Source organism: Nicotiana tabacum, chromosome 22 (assembly GCF_000715075.1).
Source record: "Nicotiana tabacum cultivar K326 chromosome 22, ASM71507v2, whole genome shotgun sequence".
NCBI lineage: Eukaryota > Viridiplantae > Streptophyta > Magnoliopsida > Solanales > Solanaceae > Nicotiana > Nicotiana tabacum.
In genome coordinates, this window is record NC_134101.1 from 60735385 (window position 1) to 60742579 (window position 7195).

At 36.8% G+C, this 7195-nt stretch overlaps 2 non-coding genes across 2 annotated transcripts; one reads left to right on the forward strand and one right to left on the reverse strand.

Moving 5' to 3' along the window:
* Positions 1 to 1472: 1472 nt before the first annotated feature.
* Positions 1473 to 1555, forward strand: TRNAL-UAA (transfer RNA leucine (anticodon UAA)). The gene has a single exon. It is a non-coding gene; the product is annotated as a tRNA-Leu (tRNA).
* A 336-nt stretch (positions 1556 to 1891) lies between these two features.
* TRNAG-UCC (transfer RNA glycine (anticodon UCC)) lies at positions 1892 to 1963 on the reverse strand. The gene has a single exon. It is a non-coding gene; the product is annotated as a tRNA-Gly (tRNA).
* Between the last annotated feature and the right edge of the window lie 5232 nt (positions 1964 to 7195).

Sequence of the window (7195 nt, forward strand, 5' to 3'; positions counted from 1 at the left end):
CATACAGAGCAACCCTCAATAGTGGAACTATTAATGGGGATTTAATCAATTCCCACATCAACCCAATTTTGCCCTGCTATATCTGATGCTGTCCCCTGAAATGTCTCCGGTAACAATGCATTTGTAGAAACCTCTGCCATTTTACCCCTTCTTTCTTTAGCTCAAAACAGTAGTAATAGTGTAATGTAGTCTTTTTATATTTTGTACTTACTATATAAATATTGGTTTGTACCTTTCGCAAGAAATCATCACAGTTCACAAGGGAGCCGCACTAATTTGGGAGTAATTTAAGCATGGAGTGTTATTCATGTGCATAATTTAGAAGCTTGTACAATCAAACCTCTCTATAACAGTTTCGTTTGTTCCGAATATTTTTGAATGTTATAGTAAAATGCTATTATAGAGAATATATATTATAACATAACATAAAAATTTGTTCCGGAAAAGCTTGGCTTTTATAGTGAATTGTTGTTATATAAGGATGTTGTTATAGAAAGGTTTGATCATAATATATTCCATATCTTTATCCAATAATTATAATATGGAAAAATTACCAGCATAGAAAATTTCTCCTTTTTTTGTTTTTCCAATCCGTTGCAGCATAGAATGTTTCAAGTAAATTTTTTAGTGCAATTGCGGCTAGTTCCCTCTCTTATAAACTGAATATAAGCAATGCCCACATGCATTAACGCACAGGTTTTACGTAAAATACTATTAGTCCAGCCTATATTTGTATTGGTAGATAGCATGCAACTTCGATCTTGCGATTCCAATGGCCAACAGGAGCGGATCCATAGTATCGGGTGTGATTTTCGGGAATCCAGTAACTTTTACCTGAGCCTTGTATTTGTATTGATAAATTTATTAAATGTATAAGTATTTTTAGTTTGGAACCTATTAGCAAAATCAGATGTTGGTCCAGTGGCAAACGAAGGAACGAACTTAAGCTATACTCTTGAATATTTGGTGGGGGTTGGAATCCCTTTGAACACTTCTTAACATCACTTTTGTTTTTTTTCACCAAACACCCATAGGCACCTTTTGTTTCTCTTTTTCTTTTAAAAACTGACCGGCCAACATTAAAAAAATTTCACACTTGCTTAAAGTATCACTTTTTCCCAAATGTTGGGAATCCATAAGGTTCAAATCCTAGATCCTGAAAACCGATAAATACAAAGTACGCATATTATAAAACATCCCGAATCACGTTTACTCCTATTATAATGCCAATAAAAAGGGATTATTTTTCTACTTGATTGTTCCTCGAAAACTTCATAGGCAGAAAGCTAGAATTGGGTCGAATCCTTAAACAGTATTCAATATAAACTTCTGATCAGTCAATCAAGTAGTTCATAAATATAAACAGTTTGGTAGGTGATATGAATTCCACGCCCATCACAATTGGAATGTTTGATTGACTCACCTCTAAGGCATTTATAAATATATTATAGAAATCTCGGTTAAACAGAGTTGCTGGTTTGCCCGAGAGGTTAAGGGGGAAGACTTAAGATCTTCTGCACATAAGTGCGCGTGGGTTCGAACCCCACAGCCAGCATATTTTTTCTTTTTTCCGCCTCCTTCGAGAAATTCTCTTGAATTCTTTCTCCAACACAATAACTTTTCTCCTCCTCTATTTTATAGAGAGAATTTTTTATGGAAATTATTTTGAATCACTCTTTTTAGATTCTGAAAACTGATACCCGGAAGAGCAGGAGTGCTTTCAGGTTTTATACTTTTCTGTATTTCCTTCTTATTTATAGAACTAAAACAAAAAAAAATGAAAAATAAGAATTGGCAACAAAGCAATGTATAATAAAAAGATAAATTGAAAGTCTCCTCAAGTTTCGTTGTATTTGTTCTATAGGAAGAAGAGAACATACAAATAATAAGTTGCGTCTGCCGGGAGTCGAACCCGGGTCTATTGCTTGGAAGGCAATTATCCTAACCGTTGGACTACAAACGCTGTTATTCAAGCGTATTTTAGTTTAATCAAATATAATATATTTGGTGTAATTTAATTTGTAAACTGTTCTTCTCAATGTTGAAAATAAATCCAAAAAGAGTACTTTTTCGGATTCATTCATGCTCAGAGGTACATATTCTGAAACTTCTTTCGCAATTTGGACGCATAAAATGAGAATATTTTTGCAACTTTTAAATCTCAAATTTGGTTAAATTTTTATTTTCTTTCCTCGTCTCTTTTTCAGTCAAATCTTGCCTGATAGGGTATAAAAGTATATTCCCTCCTACATTGCCATGCTAAAGGAGAAGAGTAAAAACTAGCCCCAGATTACTTTGGTTTCTTGGTGTTCCATCTCACCTAAACCATGGATTTAACAATGTCCAAAGGCCTGAGACTACTAATAAAAATGTAGCCCACTCAATGAACAAAATTGGATTAAGGCTCAGAGTTGTAACATACTTAAGAAAAATTGTACTGGCCCATATGATCCACTAAATTGTTACAAGATTAAAATTGTTAAAAGAAAGATCCAACTCAAATCAGGAACATCTTGCTAAGTGGTCTGAAATCAGCATTAGTAATTGTTGAGCATATTGGGCCTCAGGTCCACACACTTTCAGATAAGGCCCAACCTTCCACTAGCGGCTCAGACACAAGTCAACACATATAGCAAGTAGTCACTGTATTTTAAGCCACTTTAGTAGTTATAATTGTAGCCATAATATATTGCAACTATAAATACTTGTACTATCTGAAGATAAAGGGTAGAAGGTTCATTTACATTTTTCAGATATTTGTTCGATGCCTTCTCCCTTTTCCCTTTTTTTCTCTTTATCGCAAAATCAGGGTTTTCCACCATTGAAATTCTATTGCATGAGCTCGCTATGTGCTTCTAACATGGTATGAGAGCGGGTTAACAAACTCTAATCGTTCTCCTCGTTCATGCGATCCTACCCTCAATGTCAGATTTCGTGTTTTTCGACAGGTTCAAAGAAACCCTAGTTTCTGAAGAATGTGAGATCTCCGGCGAGTTTTCACGATATATTCTATCGCTCAAGGTGAAATATCAGCTCAAAGTTTCTCGTAGTGGTTATTCGGATATGTGGTGAAGGGTTTTGCATTGTTTTGAGCTGCTCGAGCAAAATTGGTTTCTTCCTTTTAAGTTTTGCTTCTGCATCTTTTAATTTTCTTCCTAGCTTTCAATATTTGTCAGTATAAGATAAAATTTGAGATTTGTAAATGGCTATTGAGGAAACTAATTTTTCAGAGGGCCTTTCGTCTTTCACCCTAGATCCTTCGCACCCCTTCTATGTCCACCCCTCAGACAGTCCCAATACCAATCTAGTATATCCTCCTTTCGATAGTACGAGATTTGTGGCCTGGAGGAAGAGCATGCTAGTGTCTATTTCTGCCAAGAACAAATTAGGTCTAATTAATGGTCGACATGATAGACCTACTAAGGATTCTCCCTATTATCCCTACTGGAAAAGGTGTAACGACACGGTGGTTGCTTGGATCACCAATTCACTGTCTAGGGAGATTTCTACCAGTGTTTTAAGGTATGACACTACTAGAGAAATATGGTTAGACATAAATGTGAGATTTGGACAATTCAATGGGTCCAAATTCATTCAGCATCAGAGGAAAATTGGTTCTATCTCCCAAGGAACCTCAAACATAGCTTCATACTTCACCACACTTCGCAGTCTTTGGGATGAAATAAATACAACCTATGTCGGACATGTGTGCTCTTGTGGAGCTCTTCCTAAATTCTTATAGGAACTCAAGTTATTCTAGTTCTTTATTGGTCTAAATGATTCCTACTCCATAGTCAAGAACAACATTCACATGATCAGTCCTCTCCCAACTATTAGCAAAGCATATTCCATTTTACAACATGATGAAAAACAGAGAGAAATAACTTTCTCCAGGTTTTTCTGTTGAATATGTCTCCTTCTATGCTTCCTCTGTTCCCTTTACTGGTCAAAGTCCTTTCAATCAAAGGATTCAATTTGAGACAAAGAGGCCTAATAAGTCAATATCTTGCAAATATTATACGAAACATGGAAACACTATTGAGAAGTACTATAAGCTTCATGGATTTCCTTATGATTTCAAGTTCAATTAGAACAAGAGATCAACCTCATATATTCATGTTGATGTTTCTTCTGTACATCATCAACTACAACACAAACTCCTCTATCTCCTGATGTTTCAGCACATGGCTTTACTCATGAGCAATATCAACTTCTCATGAGTCTCCTGCAACAATCTCATATCTACCCTGGGTTCAATAATAATGTGTCTCTGGAGAAAATACTGCTTATGCCTATTTTGTTGGTTTATTCTGTAGTTCTGTAGTTAAATCTGTGAATATTCATGCTCGTGCTTCCTCTCAAATCATTGTAGACACTTGGATCTTAGATTCGGGGGCCACCAATCACATAACCCCTCACAAATACCTACTTCATAATTTAACACCATTACCTAGACCTTACCTGATAACTTTACCAAATGGCTATAAGGTAAAGGTTGTTTCCACTGGCTCTTGACATCATTTTATACAATGTTCTTCTTTTTCCTTCTTTCCAATTCAACCTAATTTTCATTTATCATCTGCTTTTACAGTTTAAATGTTATGCAGTTCTTACCATTTCTAATTATTTTTTACTGGGCCCTTCTTTGAAGAGGCCACTGAAAAATAGTATAACCGATGATGGGCTATATTTTCTCCATCTTGTTGATGATGTTTTGTCTTCTCCTTAAAAACCTTCACAATGTAATGTTTATAGTTTTGTTGCTTCTACTTGTACTAGTTATACTTATGTTAACACTCCTCTTCCCCTCAATCCCTCTTGTAATCCACACATTGATTTAAATAAAATAGATTATTTTTGGCATCAAAGAATGGAGCATATGCCCTTTCATAGAATGAAAATTGTTCCTTTCATATCTAATAAAGTTTCTTTCAAACAATCCTTTATATGCCATGTGTGTCCCATGGCTAGACAACAAAGACTATATTTTTCTGACACCACCATCCATTCTTCAACTCCTTTTCAATTGGTCCATATTGATATTTAGGGTCCTTATCATACCCCTACTTATAATGGTTTCAAGTATTTCTTAACTCTAGTAGATGACTATACTAGAGTAACTTGGACACATCTCCATTCTTGCAAAAGCAATGCCCTGTTTGTTTTAAAAGCTTTCACTTCTATGGTCAAAATTTATTTCCATACCTTAGTCCAAAGTTCCAGGTCTAACAATGTCTTTGAATTGGGCACCAGTTCTGAATCCAAATCTTTCTTTCCAACTCAAGGTATTCTACATCAAACAACCATTCCTCACACTCCACAACATAATGGTGTTATGGAAAGAAAACATAAACACTTGTTAGAAACCTACAAAGCTTTGTTTTTTTATTGGGGTGAATGTGTCCTCACAACCACATACCTCATAAATAGATTCCTTTCCACTATGTTAAATAACATCTCCCCTTATGAAAAACTACATGGTTGTAACGATTCGACCGGTTATTTTGAGCTCTAGCATATCGTTCGGCGATTTGAGGCCTTGAGTAGATTCACTTCAGGTATTATGACTTGTACGTATGATCGAAATCAAATTTTTGGAAGTTCGGAATTGATTTGAAAAGAAAATTCTAATTTCGGAAGCTTTAAGTTGGAAGAATTTTCTAAGATTTGACTTTTGAGTAAACGACCTCGAAATTGAGATTTGAAGATTTTAATAGGTTCATATGATGATTTCGGACTTATAAGTATGTATCGGATCACCCCGGGAGCATTTCGGTGCGTATTATGAAATGTTGGTATTTTAAAAGTTTAAGAAATTCTTATGTTTGACTTGAAGTGGAATTTAATATTATCGATGTCCGTATGAGATTCCGAGCATCAATAGATTCGTTATATTATTTATGACTCGTGTGTAAAATTTGAAGTCATTCCGGATTGATTTGATACGTTTCGGCATAAGATATAGAATTTAAAAATTTGGAAATTTATAAGTTTGATTCGAGCAGTCAGTTCATGATTTTGGTGTTGTTTGACGTAGTTTAAGACTTCGACTAAGTTTGTATTATACTTTGGGATACGTTGGTATGTTTGGACGGGGTCCTGGGGACCTTGGGTGCGAATCAGATTGAAAACGGATTGAGTTTGGACTTGGGAGAAATGGTGAAGTAGCTGGCATCTGGTGTAACCGCACCTGCGAGGTTTTGGCCGCAGGTGTGGAGCCGCAGAAGAGATTCTGGGTAAGTTGGGCAGGAGCGCAGGTGTGAGGAAATGTATGCACCTACGAAGCCGCAGGTGCGGAGGGGAGATTATAGAAGCGAAATTGGCCAAGAAGGCATGGGGCAGCAGGAGCGGACTTTGGCACGCAGGTGCGTGAGCGCAGAAGTGCTTGTTGTCAGCAGAAGCGGTAGCGTAGAAGTGCTATTTGGGCCGCAAAAGCGGAGGCTGCTGGGTTGAGTTAGAACCGCACCTGCGATGGATTTTCCACAGGTGCGAAGCTGCAGGAGCGGCTATTGGACTGCAGGTGCGAAGGTCGGGCTGGGCAGTGTGTTTCTTTAAAATGAGGGATTGGCTCAATTTCATATCATTTCGTCCATGGGAGCCAATTTTAGAGCACTTTTGGAGTGCCATCTTCATCAATTATTATGGGGTAAGTATTTTCTTCACATTGTGAGTTAAATCCATAGGTTATATACGGATTTAAGCATGGGAATTTGTAGAAATTGGAATTTTTGGTAGAAAACCCAGAAATATTTTTGAATTTTGACCACGAAATTGGACTTGAAATTAGGGATAAATTATATATTTGAGTTAGTGGTGTTATGGGTAAGGTTTATCTTTGAAAATTTTCTGACTTCGGGCACGTGGACCCGAGGGTTGTCTTTATCAACTTTTCTAGCGGAGTTGGGAATTGTTTAGATTGATTAATTATGGGCATTAGAATACATTTTGATTAGGTTGCACACCGTTTGAATAGTTTGGATCGACGGGCTTTGGTTCGAGGTGTTAGAGAGGCTTTGGAGCCGGTTATGGAACTTCAGAGTGAGGTAAGTCTCCTATGTAACCTTGTGAGGCGAAAACTACCCTCCTAGGTGATAATTATTGCTATGTGCAACTAGTTGTGGGTGTTACGTACGCACGAGGTGATGAGAGTCCGTACATAGCTAAAACATGCTTATGCCCGGGTAGACTTAGGATC